This window comes from Stenella coeruleoalba (genome assembly GCF_951394435.1).
Source record: "Stenella coeruleoalba genome assembly, chromosome: 3".
Lineage (NCBI taxonomy): Eukaryota > Metazoa > Chordata > Mammalia > Artiodactyla > Delphinidae > Stenella > Stenella coeruleoalba.
The window spans coordinates 61,627,221-61,651,688 of NC_137148.1; the positions used below are offsets into that span (position 1 = coordinate 61,627,221).

A 24,468-nucleotide genomic window follows, 5' to 3' on the forward strand; every position below is an offset into this window, starting at 1 on the left:
CCGCACACCTAGAGCCTGTGCTCCTCAACAAGAGAAGCCACCGCAATGAGAAGCCCGTGCACCACTATGAAAAGTAGCCCCCACTCGCCGCAACTAGAGAAGGCCTGTGAACAGCAACGAAGACCCAATGCAGCCAAAAATAAATAAGTAAATAAATAAATTTATATTAAAAAAATTAACAGCTAAGAGTTTTTCCAAACTTATGAAAGATATAAACCCACATATTTTAAAATCTTAAGAAAACAGGAAAAACATAAAGAAAACTACACGAGGCCTAGCATAGCCAAACTACTGAAAATCAAAAGACAATGAGAAAAACCTTAAAAGCATGTAAGAAGAAAACACATTTCCTTAAGGAAAGGGTCAAGAAACCTTTTTAGTAAAGGGCCAGATAGTAAATATTTTAGGCATTACAAAAGGCCATACCGTCTCTTATGATTGCAGAGTAAAATCAGCTATGTACAATACATAAATAAATGGGTATGGCTGTGTTCCAATAAAACTTTATTTATACAAATGGGCAGACCATAGTTTGCTAATCCCTGTTTTAAAAGGACCAACAATAATACTGAAAATCAACTTTTCAACAGACTTTATAGAGGCCAGAAGACAATGAAATGACATCTTTTAAAAGCTGAAAGAAAAAAGGCCAATATATAACTCTATACCCACTGAAAATACCCTTCAAAACTGAAGGTGAAAAAAAGTGGTTTTCAGACCAATAACTGCTGAGGATCTGCTGCCAGGACATAAAAGGATATGATTTCAAAAGGAAGATAAAATAATTTGAAATTCATATGCAATTTGTATGTATTCTAAATTTATAGCTTCCATCTATAAAGCAAAACCTGATAGAATAGAAGAAAAACATGTAACCACAATCATGATTTGCAATTTTAACACACCTCACTTAGACAGAACAAGCAGGTAAAAAATTCAATAACGATGCAGAAAATCTGAACATAAATAACCAACTTAACGTGACATACACAGAACTATATCCAACAACTGCAGAATAAACATTCTTTTCGAGTACACACAGAACATTTACCAAAATAGACTATATGCTGGATAAGATCTTAAATTTCAAAGGTCTAAAATCATATAAGGTATGTGGAATCTAACTAAAAATCACTAACAGAATATTAACTAGAAAATGCTCAGATGTCTGGAAAGATAAGCAACACACTTCAAGTGACCTATGGACCAAAGAAGAAATCATCAGGGCAATTAGAAAATATTTTGAACTGACTAATAAAACTGCAACATTTCACAACTCATGAGATATGGCAAAAGCAGTACTTAAAGTAAATTTATATTTCTAAATGCAATATAAAAGAAGAAAGATTGAAAATCAATATTCTAAGCTTCCATTTCAGGAAACTAGAAAAAGAATAGCAAATTAAACTCAAAGAACAAGTAAATAAATAAAGGATAAGAGGAGAATTCAATACAATAGAAGGCAAACTACAATAGAGAAAAATCAGCAAAACTAAAGGTTGGTATCTTTCAAATAGGTTGTTATGAAAACTTAATGAGATGACTGTAAAGCACTTATCACTGGGCCTACCTAGGACATTCATTTATTCAGTATCTACTAAGTTCCATGAACTGTTCTAAGTACTGGGACTTACATTCTAAGTGAGAATGCAGTGGGGTGGGGCAGAGGTGACAGGGAATGACAGAAATGAGTGAAGAAGGAAGGAAGAGGGAGGGAAGAGAGAGGGAAAGGGAAGGAAAACATAAAGATAGAAAGACAAAATAAGTACTATCCAAATAATTAAAATAGGGTAACACAATAAAGTAATTCTGGGCAATCACAAAACACCTCTATGGGTAACGGTGATCAATTAAGCTGAGATCTCAAATGACAAGGAGACAATCACAGGAATTTTGCAAAGATACTATGGCAGGAATAAACATGGATATATAAAGACCCAAAAGAAGGTGTACAAAGTGTCTATAAATGTAGACTATGGATGTTTTCTCAAGTACACTAAACACACAATAAATATTAGTTGACAGAATAAATGAACATAGGCTATATGCTAATCGTGTTCCTTAGAGGGATACAGAAAAACTCTTAAAGTTTCACTGGATTCTCATTGGTCATGGGCCCCAATAAAGATTAAAAACTAGGCATACATCTTCCGTGTATGCATACCATCTGTGCATGCTTTAAAAACCATAATGCTACACATATATCACAGGAAATCTCCATATTTGTCAAACCCTTTACCAAAACCCTCAGCTACTTATCCTGTTGGCAGCCAACAGGAAGTACATACTACTTTTGCTCAGGATATAAGGAATACCTTCTAGAATGTGACTACTCGTCCTTAAAGTTTTAAAAGAAATGTCACAGAGCCACTTGATTTATAGATGCTGAGACAAAATACTGCTTTGAACAGGCAAATGCTCTTTTTCACTGTTTAAGAGCACCATAAACCAAAGATGCCACTTTCGGTAAAAGATTAAAAGATTGGGGGAGTCTCAAAAGCCATTAAAAATTGATAAATAAAGGGCTTCCCTGGTGGTGCAGTGGTTGAGAGTCCGCCTGCCGATGCAGGGTACACGGGTTCATGCCCCGGTCCGGGAAGATCCCACATGCCGCGGAGCGGCAAGGCCCGTGAGCCATGGCCGCTAAGCCTGCGCGTCCGGAGCCAGGAGAGGCCACAGCAGTGAGAGGCCCGCGTACCGCAAAAAAAAAAAAAAAAGATAAATATAAACACAGAAAATTTTTAAAATTTGCACTAAAACTAACTGCTATAAACTAAGTCAAAAAACAGGTAAAATGAATTTGGGATTCATCTCATAGGAGGGCTAATTTCCTTAAAATACACAGGGCCCTTAACTAATCAGTAAGAGCTGATCCAATAGGGAAATGGCCAAAGGACATTTGAAAGTATTTCACTGAAAGAATAAACCAATAAATATGAGGGGGAAGACTTAATGCACTGACAATTATAAAGACTCAGTGTAATAACATCTTGCACCTATAAGACTGGCAAATATTATGAAATTTGATGGTACCCAATATTGGCAAAGGTGTAAGGAAAACAGACTTTACTGTTAGTGGAGGGAGAAAACCTCCACTAAATTACCTTACCTATCTCTAAGGTAATTTAATAAGATCTATCCTAATTAAAAATGCAATAAACTTTGACCAACAACTCTATCTGTAGGAATCTTTCCTACAAATAAATTCATACAAATACACAAAAATTTATGTTGCAGTATTTCTTATACTCAATAAAAAGTGAAATCAATCAATCAAATACTCTTCAAAAAGAGAACTAAATAAATAAAAGTAATACTGGGAAATATTACACAGTAGTTAAAAAGACTGAAATAGTTTCATATGCTGATATGGACAGGCCTCCAAGATACGTTAAAGGAAAAGCAAAATACATAGAGAATAGGATATGTATTATCATTTAGTTTTAAAAAATTTTTCTAGAAGGATACACAAGAACTTTTTCATTGTGGTTATCATGGGGGTATAGGAATGGGGGATTTAAACACTTTCTCTATTACTAACTAGCCACTAACATGCCTTACATTTATGACATATAATTAACTTATTTAGCCACCTGATAGTGGTATTGCTCTCTAAACACAACTTTTAAGTATACCACCACAGAATTACGGAACAGCAGAACAAGGAATTAAACTTGAGTCTTGTTTTCAAACCAACATTCTTCCCATTTATAACATTGCTAGGAACTTCTAAAGTTGAGTATATTAAGAAAATATTTCAACTTCCAAAAAACAAAAGTCCAGGACCAGATGGCTTCACAGGTGAATTCTATCAAATATTTAGAGAAGAGTTAACACCCATCCCTCTCAAACTCTTCAAAAAAACTGCAGAGGAAGGAACACTCCCAAACTCATTCTATGAGGCCACCATCACCCTGATACCCAAACCAGACAAAGACACTACGAAAAAAAAATTACAGACCAATATCACTGATGAACATAGATGCAAAATTCCTCAACAAAATACTAGCAATCAGAATCCAACAACACATTAAAAGGATAATACACCATGATCAAATGGGATTTATCCCAGGGATGCAAGGATTCTTCAAAATATGCAAATCAATCAATGTGATACACCATATTAACAAATTGAAGAATAAAAACCATATGATCATCTCAATAGAGGCAGAAAAAACTTTTGACAAAATTCAACACCCATTTATGATAAAAACTCTCCAGAAAGTGGGCATAGAGGGAACCTACCTCAACATAATAAAGGCCATATACAAAAAACCCACAGCACACATCATTCTCAATGGTGAAAAACTGAAAGCATTTCCTCTAAGATCAGGAACAAGACAAGGATGTCCATTCTCACCACTATATTCAACAGAGTTTTGGAAGTCCTAGCCACATCAATCAGAGAAGAAAAAGAAATGAAAGGAATACAAATTGGAAAAGAAGAAGTAAAACTGTCACTGTTTGCAGATGACATGATACTTTACATAGAAAATCCTAAAGATGCCACCAGAAAACTACTAGAGCTAATCAATGAATTTGGTAAAGTTGCAGGATACAAAATTAATGCACAGAAATCTCTTGCATTCCTATACACTAATGATGAAAAATCTGAAAGAGAAATTAAGGAAACACTCCCATTTACCACTGCAACAAAAAGAAATAAAATACCTAGGAATAAACCTACCTAAGGAGACAAAAGACCTGTATGCAGAAAACTATAAGACACTGATGAAAGAAATTAAAGATGATACAAACAGATGGAGAGACATACCATGGAGACATACCATGTTCTTGGATTGGAAGAATCAATATTGTGAAAATGACTCTACTACCCAAAGCAATCTACAGATTCAATGCAATCCCTATCAAGTTACCAGTGGCATTTTTTACAGAACTAGAACAAAAAAATCTTAAAATTTGTATGGAGACACAAAAGACCCCAAATAGCCAACGCATTCTTGAGGGAAAAAAGTGGAGCTGGAGGAATCAGACTCTCTGACTTCAGACTATACTACAAAGCTACAGTAATCAAGATAATATGGTACTGGCACAAAAACAGAAAGACAGATCAATGGAACAGGTTAGAAAGCCCGGAGATAAACCCATGCACCTATGGTCAACTAATCTATGACAAAGGAGGCAAGGATATACAGTGGAGAAGGGACAGCTTCTTCAATAAGTGGTGCTGGGAAAACTGGGCAGCTACATGTAAAAGAATGAAATTAGATCACTCCCTAACACCATACACAAAAATAAACTCAAAATGGATTAAAGACCTAAATATAAGACTAGACACTATAAAACTCTTAGAGAAAAACATAGGAAGAAAACCCTTTGATATAAATCACAGCAAGATCTTTTTTGATCCACCTCCCAGAGTAATGGAAATAAAAAGAAAAATAAACAAATGGGACCTAATGAAACTTAAAAGTTTTTGCACAGCAAAGGAAACTACAAACAAGATGAAAAGACAACCCTCAGAATGAGAGAAAATATTTGCAAATGAAGCAACTGACAAAGGATTAATCTCCAAAATATATAAACAGCTCATGCAGCTCAATATTGAAAAACAAACAACCCAATAAAAAAATGGGCAGAAGACCTAAATAGACATTTCTCCAAAGAAGACATACAGATGACCATAAAGCACATGAAAAGCTGCTCAACATCACTAATTATTAGAGAAATGCAAATCAAAACTACAATGAGGTATCACCTCACACCAGTTAGAATGGACATCATCAGAAAATCTACAAACAACAAATGCTGGAGAGGGTGTGGAGAAAAGGGAACCCTCTTGCACTGTTGGTGGGAATGTAAATTGATACAGCCACCATGGAGAACAGTATGGCCGTTCCTTAAAAAACTAAAAATAGAATTACCATACAGCCCAGCAATCCCATTACTGGGCATATACCCAGAGAAAACCATAATTCAAAAAGATACATTCACCCCAATGTTCATTGCAGCACTATTTACAATAACCAGGTCATGGAAGCAACCTAAATGCCCACTGACAGACGAATGGATAAAGAAGATGTGGTACATATATACAACGGAATATTACTCAGCCATAAAAAGGAACGAAATTGGGTCATCTGTAGAGACGTGGATGGACCTAGAGACTGTCATACAGAGTGAACTAAGTCAGAAAGAGAAAAACAAATATCGTATGTTAACACATACATGTGGAACCTAGAAAAATGGTACAGATGAACCAGTTTGCAGGGCATCTGCAGAAATAGAGACACAGATGTAGAGAACAAATGTATAGACACCAAGAGGGGAAAGTGGCGGGGGTGGTGGTGGTGGTGGGATGAATAGGGAGATTGTGATTGATAGGTATACACTAATATGTATAAAATAGATAACCAATAATAACCTGCTGTATAAAAAATAAAATAAAATTGAAAATTTCAAAAAAAAACATTTCAAGAACTGTAAAATAATATTAGTATAAAATCCGTAGCCTAAGGCGCTACAACACTTCCTCCCTAATCTATAATCAACCACAAGAAAACTGCTGCATTCTTTTTCTCTTAAATTCAAAATTTTTATGAAAAGACAACTGATCACTGGAACCATAATAAACACTAATTCTAACTATTCTCAGTAGTAGTCTAAAACATCTGTGATACACTTCTGTTTAAGTCAAAATAAATTTTATTTTCACTGACATTACTTTGACTATATTTGGTTAACATTACCTCATGTAGATTCATCAGTTCAAAATTAATTAGTATTACAGAATAGTGTATTCCATCCAAACAATTCATCTTTGTTGGCTCACATGCCTCACTGCTACTGGCATGCCACTGTAATAATGGGCATGGTGCCACAGTAACAGATGGGCATAAATACAGACATGCCAAAGAATCAGTGTGTGCATCAAGTTTGAGTATTAGTATTAGATTTTCCTCCAAGAAATTCATAAATTATAGTAGAATAATATAAGTTTTCTACTTCTATGTTAATACGATATGCCAACTCAAAGCCAGATTAATTTCTAAATCCTTAAAAAAAAAAACAAAAACAAAAACTTTCCAAGGCCACAGAAGGCAAGTTTTCCATCTGATGAGTTTGGATCAGCCTTTTGTATAGGGAATTGAGGAAACCAATATGCAATCTCTACCTTAGATCAGCTTTGTCCCTGAAGCACTTCAAAATCTCAGTAAAAAATTCTGTTTTTAAGAAGTCACTTGGCACTGTTACAAGATGAAAAAGTTCTGGGGATCTGTTGGACAACAATGTGAATATAGTTAACACTAATGAACAGTACACTTAAAAATGGTTAAGATGGTAAATTTTTATGTTACATATGTTTTTTTATCACAATTAAAAAGTCACATGACCCTGTCAAGTTTCCTGATGAAGGTAATGTAGGCCTAGAAACAGAGAAAAGGTCCTACAATGTCCTACTTGACAGGGAAAAAAAAATCTAAAAATGCAAATCACTGAAGTTTACATGATTATTTAAATTTTGCCATCCGTTGAACAACTATTGTCATTTTCGAAAGATTAATTTATTTCCACATATGGTTTTAAATTTTTGAAATATAAAACATATGATATTGACCAGATTATACTGAATATTTTTATAATTTTTACCACATTAATGAAAAGTTTTAAAATACTAAGAATGCTAAAGAAGGGGAAAAAATCAGTGTGGTCGCTATTATCCAAAATCATTTGTTAAGTATTGTACAAGGTTCCAGGAAAGATGGCTGTGTGTGTGTGTGTGTCTGTGTGTGTCAGTGTGTGCGCGCGCGCGCGCAAAGAAAAACTATCTCCTTCCAGGAATTTAACCACATTTTCTCTTTAAAGAAATGTTCAAGCATCCAATCACCTTGGGAAAACCAATCTGTTGTTTTATACTTGTTGATATTGACAGATACGCAGAAACTACAAGAACTATGAATTTTTAACTTTATTTAATTTACTTTTAATTAACCCTAGCATTTCTACAACATGTAATGTTAAATATAAGGCATCTGTTTTTATTTTATTAAAGTACATAAGAAGTGTTTGTAAATTTCTCACTGCCCCTGAAGGCTATGAGCTCAAATATTCAGAACAGTGTTCCAGACTTCTGGATATAAAGACCTAGGTAAAATCTCAACAAAAATTCTGGGTAATGACCTAGGGTGGCCCACTTTTTTGTCTGCCAAATAAAAATATAACAAAAACTACCCTCCTCATAAAATAAAGTAGAAAGGATGTTTGCAGTAGCCATTTGTATTCCTTTTGTTATCTGACTGCTCACATTATTCTGGGCCAATATTACAGTGACCTTTTCAGTAATCACAAACATATCTCAAGAAGAAATTTTTGACAGAATTTGATTAAATCTAATGAAAAGTGCAATTCCTTAGTCACAGACAACTATGTATATTGCTCCCTCACGTTCTCAAATATACATTCTCAAATACATAATAGCCCTTATCTCCTCCCCCTGAAAGCCGAAGTTCTTTGGAAAAGTGCTCCTCCTTTACTCACTTCTCTCCCACCTGTCAATCCTGTGCAATCTGATTTTCCCTAACACTGTTGTTACCACCACGATCACCAACCTTATCAGTAAATCCAAGAAACACTACCTCTGACTTTAGTTTACTGGGCTACTCACCAGCAGCTGGCACTGCTGACCACTTAACTCCTTCCTGAAACCCTCTCTTCCTTCAATTTCTGTTAAAGCAAAACATATGTAAGTCCCTCTTCTTTTAGGAAAACTGTACTCCTTCTCTAAGAATAGACAACTTTAAAGCAACAGGATACCTATCAGCAAGACTGATGGCTAAGCAAAAAGTTTAGAACAAATATATTTTTTTTCATTTATACTATCTATAATCATTCCCAAATCCTTGATAACCACACAGAAGAAGTGGCCTAGTGCTTATTAACTTCATTTATTTTTATGTAGTACACATTAAAGATACTATATGATTTTGTATTTTCAAGTACTTGTGAAATATAATTCAGAAAAACAATAATGTCAAATTTAACGATAATTTAAAAATTAAAAACATAAAGCAATGGTTAATGTGAAAATTAACAATGATTCTAAACTTTTAAGTTGAGAAAGGACATTAAAAACAAAACTTTTAAAAAGCTCAAATGATCTTAATGGTGCCAAAATAGTATTAATAATAATTGTGCTTATTATGTATCAGGCACTGTTAACTGTTTACGTATGTTAAATCTTTTAATCCTCACAATATTTTGGTGAGTGCAAGTACTATTATCATCCTCATCTCCATTTTTCTGATAAGGAAAACCAAGTGCATAGAGTGATAAAGTAACCTGCCCAAGTGCCACTTATTAACTCTGTAACAAGTTTTCATACCAGGCAGAGTAGCTCCAGAGTGGGTGTGCTTAAGCATTATGCCATACTCCCTCAGCAAGCCACAATAAACAACTTTATCTGCCATCTTCCTCCTACAAAAGTAGGAAGTGGGTCTGATCCTTTTCCTAAATCTTAAGCACAATGCAAAAGCTGTTTGTATAATGAACTTCAAGCATTTCCCCAAACTTCATTCTCTCTTCTTGGTCTTTTAAGTGAGGTTCAATTCTCCCACTCCCTTCAATGTTAACTTAGTACAAAGATTCCTCCTTGGCCTTCTCCTCACATATCACACAACTTCCCCTCAATGGCTTCCAAAATCATCTATCAATTGATGACTCCCAAATCTGTATCTCCAACCTAGGTATCTCCTGAGTACCACACCCATGTATCTAATGGCTTAATGGACACCCAACTATCAAACTCAACAGGTCCAAAACAGAGCTCAACACTTTCTTTCCTCACTCCAAACTTGCTCTGTCTCCTGGGTTTCCAATATCACAGAATACTTCCACCATTCACATAGCTGACCATTCCAAACACTTAGGTGCAGCCAGAGTGATCTTTCTAAAATATAAATCTCACCACATTGTACCTCTACTTAAAATCCTTCGGTAGCTTCTTACTGTGCAAACCTTTATGATAAGTTCAAATTTATGAGCATGGTATACAAGACCCTTCATAATATGGACCCTGACTATCAACCATCTTTCACGTGTCCCAATTTCCCTCCAACTCTGTGCTCCAGCCATACTGAACTTTTCCTATTCTTTAAATAAGCCCTAAATCCTTGCCTCTAAACCAGCAGTGTCCAATAGAATGCTCTATGATGACAGAAAGAAATATTCTTTATCCACATTATCCAATATGTTAACTGCTAGCTACACTGAGCACATAAAAATGTGGCTAGTGTGACTCAGAAACTAAAATTATTTCAATCAGTTTAAATTTAAATAGTTACCTTTGGCTGGTATCTACGGTATTGAACAACACAGCTCTAAACCAAAGTATACGCTATTCCCTCTGCCTCATGTGTATACAGGTATGTGTGGAAAGCCCTGGTCAGTGCTAACATGTAACATCGTTAGTATTGACTCTTCTGTTAGGTTATTCCCTTTGTTCTTGTAGTTAGTAATTAATAAGGTCCCACTCTATACAAGACACTATTTAAAACAAGACACTATTTTCTAATAGTTTAGTGGTTCTTCCAAGATAGTGGCTTAATTACAATTTGCCCCTAAAAGGACTATCACTTTAAGAAATGAACAGACTCCACATATTAGTAAGTGAAAAAAGCAAATTACAATATTACACTAAAAAAGTATATAGCTTTGCTTTAAAAATACACAGTATATAGGCAAAAAACACTGGAAGACCTGTATCTTTTTAACTGATTCTCTATGGGTATTAAAATTAGGGTTATTTAACTAATCTGTATTTGCTAAATTTTCTATAAGGAAAGAGGGAAATCAGTCCAGTGATTATCTTCTCCCTGTTGCATCATCAATTTATTCCTTCCTCTTCATAAACTAACGTTCCCTTCCAGATACCATTCCGTTTCTTTGCTCCCCTATACAGTAATACATACTAACTACAACTCTCCTTTCTCTTTTTTTTTTTTTTTAAGATTTAATTTTATTTATTTTTGGCTGCACTGGGTCTTCATTGCTGTGCCTGGGCTTTCTCTAGTTGCGGTGCGTGGGCTTCTCCTTGCGGTGGCTTCTCTCGTTGCGGAGCACGGGCTCTAGGCGCACAGGTTTCAGTAGTTGTGGCACCCGGGCTCTAGAGCGCAGGCTCAGTAATTGTGGCGCACGGCCTTAGTTGCTCTGCGGCATGTAGGATCTTCCTGGTTTAGGGATCGAACCCACGTCCCCTGCATTGGCAGGCGGATTCCTATCTACTGCACCACCAGGGAAGTCCCTCTCCTTTCTCTCTTGAACCCACTCCAGTCAGGCTTTCAGCCCCACCACTGCACCTAACCTGCTTGTCAGGGTCACCAAAGACCTCCAAAGTGACAAATTCCAAAGCCACTTGTCAGTACTGTAATCACCTTACTTGACCCTATCTGACAGAAACGCTCCAGGAATGCCCCAGAGATTAGTACTCTGACCTCTTCACTTTCTACATTCACTCCCTTGATGTCTCACTCAATCAGGGTACTTAATACCCTCTATAACCCTATGGCTCCCAAACTTATATCTCTAGCCTGACTCCTCCCTAAGCTCCAGACTCATATATCCAACTGCCTATTTAATATCTCCTCTTGGATGCCTAATAGGTATCTCAAACTTAACATGCTCAAGCTCTTGAACCTCTTCCCCCTTTAAAAAAATTCCTCTTTACACAATCTTCTTCATTTTGATAACAATTCCAAACTTCCAGCTGTTTAGGCAAAAAAACCTTGTGTCATCTTTGGTATCTTTTTCCCTCACACACCACATCTAAACCATCAGTAAATCTCATTGGCTCTACTTTCAAAATATATCCAGAATCCAACCACTGCTCTCCACTACCACCAGTCTGATTTAGTCATCCCCTTCTCTTGCCTGGGTTACTGTGGTGGTCTCCTTGCTGGTCTCCCTGCCTCAAATCTGCAGTCTATTCCTAGTTCAGGAGACAAAGTGATTTAAAAACGTAAGATGGATCATCTCACTCCTCTGTTCAAAACCCTCCAATGGCTTCCCTTCTCACACAGAGTAAAATCCAAGTCCTTAAAATGATTTACAAAGCCCTACACAATCTGGCCCTTACCTCTCTGACCTCCTCATCTGCTAAGTCCCCCCTCTTTCCTTCATTCACTCTATCCAGACACACTGACCTCTTTGTTGATGCTCACAGGTCAGAAACACTCCTGCCTCAGGGCCTGAGCACATGTAATTCCTCTTGACTGAATACTTCTCCCCAGACATCTGCATGTCACTCCCTCAGGCACTCCAGGTAGTACTGTCAAGGATCTTTTCCTGACCCTGCTATTTCAAACTCAACCCAACCTCCACCTTAACTCTCTATCCTCTTTCCCTGCCTTACTTTTCTCTACAGCGCTCCTTGTCATCAAATGACCAACCATCTATTTACTTGTTTATTACCTATCTTCTTCCAGTTGGAATATATGCTCCATGAAAGCAGGCATTTTGTCCACTGACTGATTAATCCCCAGCATCAAGAACAGTACCTAGCATAAGAAGGCACTTGTACTTGTTAAATCAGTAAGTTACTTCTATATTTTTTTAGTTATAGAAATAAAATTATAAATGAATAAACAGGTCCCAAGTATCCTACAGACCATAAACTTTTTGAAAACATAAATATATCTGGCACACCACAAGCACTTAATAGTTACTGACTGACTTCTAAATGCCCATTCTGCTCAAAACCTTCCAATGGCTTCTCTTTACACTCATAGTAAAATCCAAAGTCCTTACAAGGCCCTACACAATCTGGCACCGGACCTTCCACTCTACACCTTACCTCTCTGCCCCCATAGTACTAAATTCCCCCCTCATTCTTCATGACCACATCCTTAACCGAGGCTTAAGAAACTTTAACCCATTTCTAGAGTAAAGCTGGGTGATGTGTAGCTCTGCCAACCCATGATATTGGGACCAGCCTTATTCATAAGTCTCTCGCTTATCCAGCTGCCATGTTAACTCACTCAGCTGCAGGATTAAAGACACTGGCCTTCAGGCTTCCCTGGTGGCGCAGTGGTTGAGAGTCCACCTGCCAATGCAGGGGACATGGGTTCGTGCCCTGGTCCAGGAAGATCCCACATGCCGCGGAGTGGCTGGGCCCACGAGCCATGGCCGCTAAGCCTGCGTGTCCGGAGCCTGTGCTCCACAACGGGAGAGGCCGCAACAGTGAGAGGCCCGCGTACCGCAAAAAATAAATAAGACACTGGCCTTCTAATTAGGTCAATTCCTATCAGCAGTACAAATAATCAGCCCATCAATAAGCAGATATTGACTATAAATTGTTCACTTTTGTAGATCTATGAACTCTTTCCAGCTGACATGCTAAATAAGTCTTCCTTAAGTACACAAACCAAAGAATGTTATTCATAATAATGTGAAATATAGGAAAATCATTTCCTTCTTGAATATTCTACTCTGGGCTCTTCACTTTAAATTTTGAATTTGGACTGCAGGCAATTAGTTTTTGGCAGTAGTTCATTTATATACACAATTGCAAAACTGTCAAATTATTTCACTATAATACATTTGTCATTCCATGAGCATTTGTAACTTTTCTGCAGTAAAAAAGAACATTTCAACTGACCATCTGTCTGATTTTTTTTTGTTTTACTCATTCAGTTCTAGTAATGTTACCCTAAATTCTAAATATTTTTAGAAGTAATATCTCACACCTTGGTATTTAATGGTAAGGCCTGAATTTAAGTATTCCATATTTTCTCCTTGGATTTCACAAAACCAGTGATCTTAAAATAACATATCCTATATCAAGGGATGAATATTTTCTTGGTTGAGTGTTTAAGATAAATTGTAAAAGTCAGAAGTGACTCTCCTGGACTTCTCTGGTGGCGCAGTCATTAAGAATCCGCCTGCCAATGCAGGGGACATAGGTTCGAACTCTGGTCCGGGAAGATCCTACATGCCACGGAGCCCGCGAGCCACTACTACTGAGCCTGCGCTCTAGAGCGTGCGAGCCACAACTGATGAGCCCGCATGCTGCAACTACTGAAGCCCACGCACCTAGAGCCCCTGCTCCGCAACAAGAGAAGCCGCTACAATAAGAAGCCGGCGCACCGCAACAAAGAGTAACCTCCGCTCGCCTCAACTAGAGAAAGCCCACATGCAGCAAGACCCAACACAGCCTAAAATAAATAACTTTTTTTTAAAAAAGTGACTGTCCTCCAAGAAGAAATGCAAGCTAAGCAAATAAAATGGAACACTTATAATCTATTGGAAAGTAGGACTCTGCAGTATTTCATCAATTTTTTGTTCAATGTGGTAAAATCTTATTTGATTTCAAGTATGTTTCAAGAATTAAATTACAGGAACCCTACTGCACCACTAAAGTGACAATCCTTAACCTGTGTAGTCAGCCCTTTGTAGAACTAACAGTCTTACTTACGTGAAGACAAAAACAACTAGTTCCTTCTTTTGTTAACAGCCATCTTGGAACAAATGACATTTACTTAGTGAAAGATCAATAAAACATTGAAATTGGGAGTTTCCTGGCAGTCCAGTGGTTAGGACTTAGCACTTTCACTGCTGTGGTCCAGGTTCAATCCATGATTGGGGAACTATGGTCCCGCAAACCACGCGGTACAGCCAAAATAAAATAAAATAAAACACTGAAATTGCTTATATTTTATATGTCTTTTGTAAATTAAAAAAAATATAGGGTCCAATTTCCATATACAGCATGGCAAATACATTGTTTACATCTCCATAACTAGATCTCGTGACCAAAAATTCCAAAAGCTAAGCAGCATTAACAAGATAGAGCACTTACCAAAACTGGAATCAAGGGAATTTAATCTTCAGAAATTGAAGATGACGACAAGGACAAAGGTATGCTATAGAAATCATTAATGGAGTGTATTTTCATACTGGCAAAGCTGGACTCCTGAGCACGAGAGGAAGGAATTCACAACGAGGAGCCTGTGCCTCCTCATAATATGCTAACAACTCAGGACTCCAACATTTTCAGCATCTGAAACTTAAATGTGTTTGACATTTTGAAATTACAGCACGTCCATTTTCTTCAGTAAATCATTGTTTACAAAAATCAAGGCTTATAATAAATACCTTTTGGTAGGTATGAAAAGTTGAGAATTATTACACAATTTAACACTAATTTTATACTTGTATTAGTTCACATTAGCCTTATCTCACCAACTAAATTCTTAAAGGCAAGATAAAGATCTTATAATTATTTATATTTCTACTGAAAACACAGAGGAATTAACTATACTTATGGTATAGTTGATGCCTTTAAGATGATATAAATAAAGTTAAAGATGGTATAAATAAAGATGCCTTTCAAGAATGGTATAGACTTCAAAAATCCTGATTGTAAAATTCATTCAACACTTATGTGACAATTCTAGGTCAATAACCCTAACCACAACAAAAACTCAAGCGATGACATAAAGAAAATGGCTGTTTTGGAACTATATACAATTAACTTCAGGGTAATGCAATAATACATTAATAGGGATACCAGCCTAAATTTTCCTTCTGTATAAGGTCCACGGAATCCAGTCATGCTTTATTTTTTAACTACGCTGGCTAAAGAAACAGTAAATATTAGTAGAATCTGAATCATTCAATTGAGTAAAAGACCTAAAACATTTATTATGCAAAATTATAAGCCAAACACTTTGCTAAGCACCTTCACATAAATTATACCATGTAATATTACGTGCGTATGTGAAAGAAAGAGTCCTCTATACAATATTTAACAAATATTCAATGAGTCACTACAAAATGAAAATACAGAATGACTTAATGAGATGAAGGTATCAATGAAAATACTAGGAAAAGTAAAAAGTAGAGCAAGCTTTGAACAACTGGAACTATAAAACTGTTACATGAAAAAATTTTTAAATATGGTATAGACCCTAATTAAAATTAAATATTATAAAAAATTAAATATTATAAATAAAAATGGGAAAAAAAGTTTAAACCCTAATATGGAGACACAATGACTCTTTAAAGTATGTCTAAAATAATGTGTTATAGAGTGGCCAATATGGTGGAGGAGGAAGATCCTGAGCTCACATCCTCCTACAGACACACCAGTATCACAACTATTTATAGAGCAACTACAGATGAGAATGACCTGAACACTAGCAGAGAAGAGCTCCTACAACTTAAGATATACAGAAGGAACCACAGAAAGATAGGGAGGAAGGGCAGAGCCACAATATAGTCAAGAACCCAAAGCCTCAGATAGAGGACCCAAAAACAGGAGGATAATTACAACTGCAGAGGTTCTCCCCAAGGATCAAGGGCTCTGAGTCCCACATCAGGCTCCCCAGCCCAGGGGTCCTGCACCGGGAAGACAAGGCCCTAGAATGTTTGGCTTTGAAGATGAGTGGGGCTTACTTTGGGGAGAGCCAGAGGACTGTGGGAAATAGAGACTCCACTCATAAAAGGGCACATACTAAATCTCACATGCTCCAGGACCCAGGGCAGAAGCAGTAATTTGAAAGGACCCTGGGTCAGACCAACTTGCTAATCTTGGAAAGCTTCCCAGAGAGGCAAGAGGCAACTGGGATGTATCCTGGAGACATAGATGCTGGTGGCAGCCATTTGGGGGAGCTCATTTCCCAAGGATACTGGTGCTGGCAAGCATCATTTTGGAATTTTCCCTCTAGCTTGTTAGTGCCAGGACCCAGCCCACCCACCAGCCAGTCAGCACCAGTCCTGGGACACTCTAGATCAAGCTAGCTGCGGGGGGGACACTGTCCTACCCATCAGCAGGCCAGCTGCCATAGAAACCCCTGAACCCCCAGCTTCCCTGGGACCCAGCCCTGTCTACCAGAAGGCCCAATACCCAGCCCTACACATCAATGGGCCAGCAAGAGCCCCGGGTACAGCAGCCAACCAATCCCATCCACCCCACCCACCAGCGGGCCAGCACTAGCTCTGGACCCAACTTCATCAACCAGCGGGTGGGCACCAGACCTGGGACCACCGAGGCCCTACAGCCAGCTGTGTCAGGACCCAGCCCACTCACCAGCAGTCTAGCACCAGCCCCAGGATGCCCTGGGCCTGGGCCCCACCTACTTACACGCTGATATCAACCAAGAATTTAAGGTACAATGTAGAAAAGACAGCCTCTTCAACAATGGAGCTGGGAAAACTGGACAGCTGCATGTAAAAGCTGAGATTAGAACACTACCTCATAGCGTATACAAAAATAAACTCAAAATGGATTAAAGACCTAGATGTGAGACCTGAAACCCTAAAACTTCCAGAAGAAAACATAGGCAGAACACTCTTTGACATAAATCATAACAATATTTTTTTGGGTCTGTCTCCTAAAGCAAAAGAAACAAAAGCAAAATTAAATAATGGGATCTAATTAAACTTAAAAGCTTTTGCACAGCAAAGGAAACCATCAACAAAACAAAGAGACAACCTACAGGATGGGAGAAAATATTTGCAAATGATGTGACAAGGGATTAATATCCAAAATATATAAACAGCTCATACAATTCAGTATCAAAAAACAAAAAACCAAACAACTCAATCAAAAAATGGCAAAGATGGGCTTCCCTGGTGGCGCAGTGGTTGAGAGTCCGCCTGCCGATGCAGGGGACACGGGTTCGTGCCCCGGTCCGGGAAGATCCCACATGCCGCGGAGCGGCTGGGCCCGTGAGCCATGGCCGCTGAGCCTGCGCGTCCGGAGCCTGGGCTCCACAACGGGAGAGGCCACAACAGTGAGAGGCCTGCGTACCGCAAAAAAAAAAAAAAATGGCAAAGATGTGGAGAAAACGGAACCACTGTACACTGTTGATGGGATTGTAAATTGCAGCAGCCATAAGTGTATGGAGGTTCCTCAAAATATTAAAAATGGAATTATCATATGATCTAGCAATTCCACTCCTGGGTATTTATCCAAAGAAAACAAAACACTAATTTGAAAAGATATATGCAACACAAGTTCATTGCAGCATTATTTACAATAGCCAAGATATGGAAGCAACCTAAGTGTCCACTGACAGATGAATGGATAAAGAAAACACGGTATGTGTATACAGACACACACACACACACACACACACAACAGATTACTCATTTATAAAAAAGAATGAAATCTCGCCATTTTCTACAACATGTAATAACCAGAGAATATTATGCCAAGGGATATAAGTCAGACAGAGAAAGACATATGCAGAATCTAAAAAACAAATGAACAAATATAACTAAACAGAAACAGATCACAGATACAGAGAACAGGTGGTTGCAGGGGAAGGAGGGGATAGGTGTATAAACTTCAGTTACAAAAAGATAAGTCACATGTATGAAATGTACAGTGTGGAGAATACAGTCAATAATTATGTAGTATCTTTGTATGGCAAGAGATAACAGCTAGACTTATTATGGCGATCATTTGGAAATGTATAGAAGTATTGAATCACTATGTTATGTTCCAGGAACTAACATAGTGTTATAGGTCAATTATTCATCAAAAACAAACAAACTTAGAGAAAAAGAGATCAGAGTTGTGGTTACCAGAGGCAGGGAGGTTGGGGGGCGGGGGAATTGGATGAAGGTAGTCAGAGGTACAAACTTCCAGTTATAAGTAAGTACTTTATCTTACAACTGGGGATGTACTATAGAACATGATGAATATAACTAACACTGCTATACTTTATATGTGAAAATTTTTAAGCAAATCCTAAGAGTTCTTATCAGAAGGAAAAAAAAATTTTTTGCTGTTTCTTTAATGTTGTATCTATATGAGATGACGGATGTTCACTAAACTTACAGTGGTAATCATTTCATGATGTATGTAAGTCAAATCATTATGCTGTACATATTAAACTTATATGCTGTATATTATACAGTGCTGTATATAATTATATCTCAATAAAACTGGAAGAAATGCAAAAACAAACAAAAATAAACAAAATAATGTGTTACTATTAATAAGGTACTGACAACTGGGGCAGAAAAAGGAAAATCAAAATGAAATCGGTACTGCTGAGAGCTCTCTAAAATGAAGCCAGGAGGCCACTGAGGAAGTATGACTTATGGACGACTCAGCCCGGATCGAATCTGAACTTTGACCACTTACTATCTTAATGTAGGTATCCAGAATATCTGCCCAATGTTCCAGAAACTCAAAATATTTAACCGACCCTTACCCTAAAATAACTCGTGACAGCCTGTTCCTTAAGGACAAATACTTCCTTGCGTCATGGTCAACGATAATTCTTCACAGACAACTTAATAACCTTGTAGCTTTCATCTTTATAAGCCTCTGACTCTCTTCCCCTGTACAATCTCGAACTGCAATTCTTAAGACCCCAAATAAATTATTTTATTTGCAGCCTTCTGCATTTTCTTGGTCGACAGGACTGGTTGATCTTTACTTTTAATAAAGTTAAGTCGGGGCTTCCCTGGTGGCGCAGTGCTTAAGAATCCCCCTGCCAATGCAGGGGACACAGGTTCGAGCCCTGGTCCAGGAAGATCCCACATGCCGCGATGCAACTAAGCCCGTGTGCCACAACTACTGAGCCTGCGCTCTAGAGCCCACATGCCACAACTACTGAAGCCCGTGTGCCTAGAGCCTGTACTCCGCAACAAGAGAAGCCAGCACAGTGAGAAGCCTGTGCACCGCAACGAAGAGTAGCCCCCGCTCGTTGCAACTAGAGGAAGCCAGTGTGCAGCAACGAAGACCCAACACAGCCAAAAATAAATAAATAAATAAATAAATTTTAAAGATAAAGTTAACTCAAAAACATCCCTATAAGAAGGTTGCTCTCATTCAGATACATTTCTATAGAAATGTATTTCTATACATTTCTATGCCCTCTTGAAAGGGAGAAAAAGCAGTGGATGTAAGTTAGATTTGCTGTAATTATATGCAAACTAGAGCCCCACTGTAAAATTCCTAGTGGATTCCACTGAGAAATACTGATATTAAAGGTTAAAGGGTTATATGTAATGTAATTTTCATGCTGACAATAAATAAAATTTAAGTTAAAAAAGTAAGCTAGGCCTTATCATTTGCAATGCAAATACACTGATGTAGTATTGATTATATCATACTACTACATGATGTAGTACAACACAAAAGTATGCAGCTCTTACTTGGGTCTAAATTAGCTCTGTGAATCTAAACAAATGAAAAGTCCACCCCAATTTCAGCAGGGACTAAAACTGCTACCTTGGTTACCTATTCGTTGTTAAATCCAATGGCCTCTTTTCAGCCTTCATTCTATTTGCCCTCTCTCTGCAATTCCTAACATAGTTGACCATTTCCTCTAACCAACTTTCCTCTCAGCTTCCTTTTTTTTTTTTTTTAACCTTTCTCTGGTTTCCTACCCCTCTGAGCACTCTTCAGCTAGTTCTTCTTCCATTCACACCTTAAATGTTGGTGTTCCCTAGCGATTTGTCTAAACTGCCTTGTCTCCTAACCAGAAAAATTCTCCCTGGGTGATTTCATCCATTCCCATGCTTTAACTACTACCCACAATTCTAAATGCTGATCTATAATCTATATTTCATCTAAATGTGCCTTTTTTTTTTTTGCAACTGTCCTGGTTTCGGTATACTTTGCCTGAAGAACTCCCCCTGTTCTCCACCTGGCAAAAATCTTCCCAGGCTTTATGACCTAAAATATCACCACCTCAGCAAAGCTTTCAACAACTTTGCTAAATAGTGTTAGTTAATATTCTAGTTTAGAAATCATTTTCGGGCTTCCCTGGTGGCGCAGTGGTTGAGAGTCCGCCTGCTGATGCAGGGGACGCGGGTTCGTGCCCCGGTCTGGGAGGATCCCACATGCCGCGGAGCGGCTGGGCCCGTGAGCCGTGGCCGCTGAGCCTGCGCGTCCGGAGCCTGTGCTCTGCAACGGGAGAGGCCACAACAGTGAGAGGCCCGCTTACCGCAAAATTAAAAAAAAAAAAAAAAAAAGAAATCATTTTCAACTATACCATCTTATGAAAAACTCACAAAATAGGTAAGTCCTCTCTAGAAATGAGGACACTGAAGTTTGAAGAGATCAAGCAACTTGAACAAGGAAACATTACTACAGGTGGAAAACATCAACTTAAATCCAGGCCTCCTCACTCTAGGTCCAATGCTCTTTCTAATACACTGTGATGTTCTCAAAAGAAAAGAGATTTGGAAATTTAGTAGTTTTACCATTGTTAAGAAAAATTAATTAGTATTGTCTGTTTCCTTCTAGAAATTAATTCCTAATTAAATGTTTAATCCAGAAATAAAAATATTAAAATTAATTTTTAAATTATACACACACAGCCAAATTGGTTAAGATAAGAGTTTAAGACAAAAGAAAAATAACTGAGGAAAAAACTAAAAGCAATAAAAGTTTACAATAGTCTCAAAGGAAACGATTACAAAAAATTAATTTTTTACATTTTTAAATAACGAAATTGCAAATCTTGACACCAATCATCTAATACACAGGCTTGATTAACCAATAAATGATGTATAAAATCTGCTTTCATAAAACCATTTAAAGCTCTCTAACTTTAGTTCTATTTAAAAGGGAAGGGAATAAATAAGATTGATAAATAGGATTAAATTCAGAAAACAAAAATCATCAATAATCCTGTGACTAGGAAGTGATTAGGCATCCTTGAGATGGTTAGTGAAGGATCGAAAGGCCATAGAGCTTTAGGATAAGCGGCCAAAGAACAGAATAGTGGAAGGAGTTAGAACATCACCACTTTGCAGACACTGTGGTAAAGACTGGTTGAACAGATTCATTGATGGTTGCTAAATATAGGGGATGGTGAATCTGATGAAGAGCAAAACATCTGCATGGTCTCCAACTGTCCCCCCCATAGATAGATTATTGGAAAATAAATAAATAATGGACAACCCTTTACCTGGGAAAATTAACATCATGAAGATGGGCATCCTATGCCTCCCAACACAATAGTCTAAGAAGGTAGTACTATAGCCTGGGATACATAACATGAATGTATGTAGGAACCAGCAAAGACAAGTTGATTAACATGCTATAAAGTAATTGGCTTGTATTCTTCAAAGTGTCAAGGTAGTGAAAGACAAAGGCTAAGGAACTATTCCAGATTAAAGGAGATTAAAGAGATATGAGAACTAAGTGAAATACATGATCCTGGACTGGATTCTGTACTAGAGAAAAAAATGTTAAAAAAAATTAAAATTATTTATTGGAACAAATGACAACACGGGGATTATAGACTGTAGATTGTACTAATGTTAAATTTCCTGAATATAACAGTACTACGGTTGTAAAAGTACTGCAGTTCTTAAATAAAATACACACTGAGGTATGAAGATAAAGAGACATGATGTATACAACCTATTCTCAGATGTATCAGAAGACATAATAACATGGAATGTGTGTGTCTGCGTGTGTATGGAGAAATAAATAAAGCAATGCAGCAATTTTTTAAATTGGTGAATGTGCCTCAGGCGTAGTTCTCTGTAGTATTCCTACAACTTTTCTGCAAACCTGAAACGATTTCAAAGTGTTGATAAATCATCGAAAATGAGAGCAGACGTGCGCCACAACTACTGAGCCTGCGCTCTAGAGTTCGCGTGCCACAACTACTGAGCCCGCATGCCACAACTACTGAGCCCGCATGCCACAACTACTGAAGCCCACGCACCTAGAACCCGTGCTCTGCAACAAGAGAAGCCACTGCAATGAGAAGCCTGCGCACCGCAATGAAGAGTAGCCTCCACTCACCACAACTAGAGAAAGCCCGCGCACAGCAACGAAGACCCAAGGCAGCCGAAAATTAAAAAATAAATTAATTTTTTTAAAAAAAAGAAAATAAGAGCAGAGGGGGTGGGCGAAATGGGTGAAGAGAGTCAAAGGCACAAAGTTCCAGTTATAAAATAAATAAGTCAGGGGGATGTAATGTACAGCATGGTGACTACAGTTAATAATACTGTATTGTTTATTTGAAAGCTGCTAAAAAAGTGAATCTTGAAAGTCCTCGTCACAGGGAAAAAAATTGTAACTAAGTGTGGTGACGGATGTTAACTAGACTTCTTGTGGTGATCCTTTCTCAATATATAAAAATACCTACTGAATACCTACCTACGTTGTACACCTGAAACTAATACATTACATGCCAATTACACTTTGATAAAAAATAAATTAGAGCAGAGGAACAGGGTAAGCTTTAAGTTTTTTATATAAATTTTGTCATTTGGGTTTTAAAAAAGGCAAGAAATATCACCCTTTAATAAATGAGAGAATGCAAGCTCAAGAGAGATTAAGTGACCACTTCCAGAACAGGGGTCTCCTTGTTTCTGTACAACCCCATTAGGTTGCAATTCAATGGCCAAAATGTTTCTAATTCCTGAAAGCCTCAAGGTCATACACTGTCTACAACTACTATTCAAAGTTTTAAACTTTTAATGAGTTGTATGCATTCTCCAATAAAAGCACAATAAACTTCATCAAGTAGTAAGTAGCATATCCAAGTGCTCAAGAGAATAGGCTCCAAGATTAGATTGAGCTCAAATCCAGGCAGTGCAGTGGTTCTAGCTTTGTGATCTTGGGCAAATTAACCACTTGGGCTCCAATTTTCTCATCCGCAAAGTGGGATCAAAGAAGTAGCTTTGGGTTGCTCCTTGATCCTCTGTGACACTTGAGCATCACAGAATAGTTTCCCATAAGCCATACTCACACTCAGCCAAAGGGTTGTTAGGAGGACCAAATGAAATAATAAATGTAAAGTAGTGTGCACAAGCGCTCTATAAACGTTAGCTATTTTTATTTTAAATCCAACTTGCTCAGGCACCTCAACAGCACTGGTCATAGTCAAAGCCACACATTTTTTTCCAAATCAGGCCCAAATCTGACAAAATAGGAAATGAAAGGCTCTAAAAGAAAAATATCTTAGAAGTTCACAAAACATAAAAGTAAATCAATTGTAAGCATATCACGTGCGAAACAGACCTCTACAGACTTATACGTTAATTCAACAGTTGAAACATCTGCTAATAGAACAGCAGAGCTGCAACAAGCTCCTTGTTGGAACAATCTATCATCTAAATACACAGAATGAAACACGAAAAGTTAGTTCTATTACTTTTAAACTTTTCTAACCTGCGAATAAGGAAACAAACAAATAAACAAACCAAAAACTCTATTTCACACTCCATAGAGGATTTCAGTTAGCTTAATACAGTGAAAATGTAATCCCAATTTCAACTACTAGCACTTTCCAGAATGTCTTTTAAAATAAATTTGAAATTTAATTTAAATTTTAATTTATCTTTCTGACACCGCAAAGCCACCAGCACAGCTACTTTACCTTAATTTAGCATAAATCTAGTGTCAGCCTATTATGTGACCATAGTGTTTAGTTAGCACTGAGATTAAAAAAAAGAAAAACGTAAAAATGATTACAATAAAATACAAAGTTACCAGAATTCTGTAAGTTTAAAACCATTCCTTCG

The 24,468-nt window shown here is 37.5% G+C and overlaps 1 protein-coding gene across 5 annotated transcripts in view; it reads right to left on the minus strand.

The window, feature by feature from the left end:
- AP3B1 (adaptor related protein complex 3 subunit beta 1) overlaps positions 1-24,468 on the minus strand; it is a 274,658-nt gene that overhangs the window by 249,008 nt on the left and 1,182 nt on the right. The gene's annotated exons all lie outside the window — the stretch shown is intronic.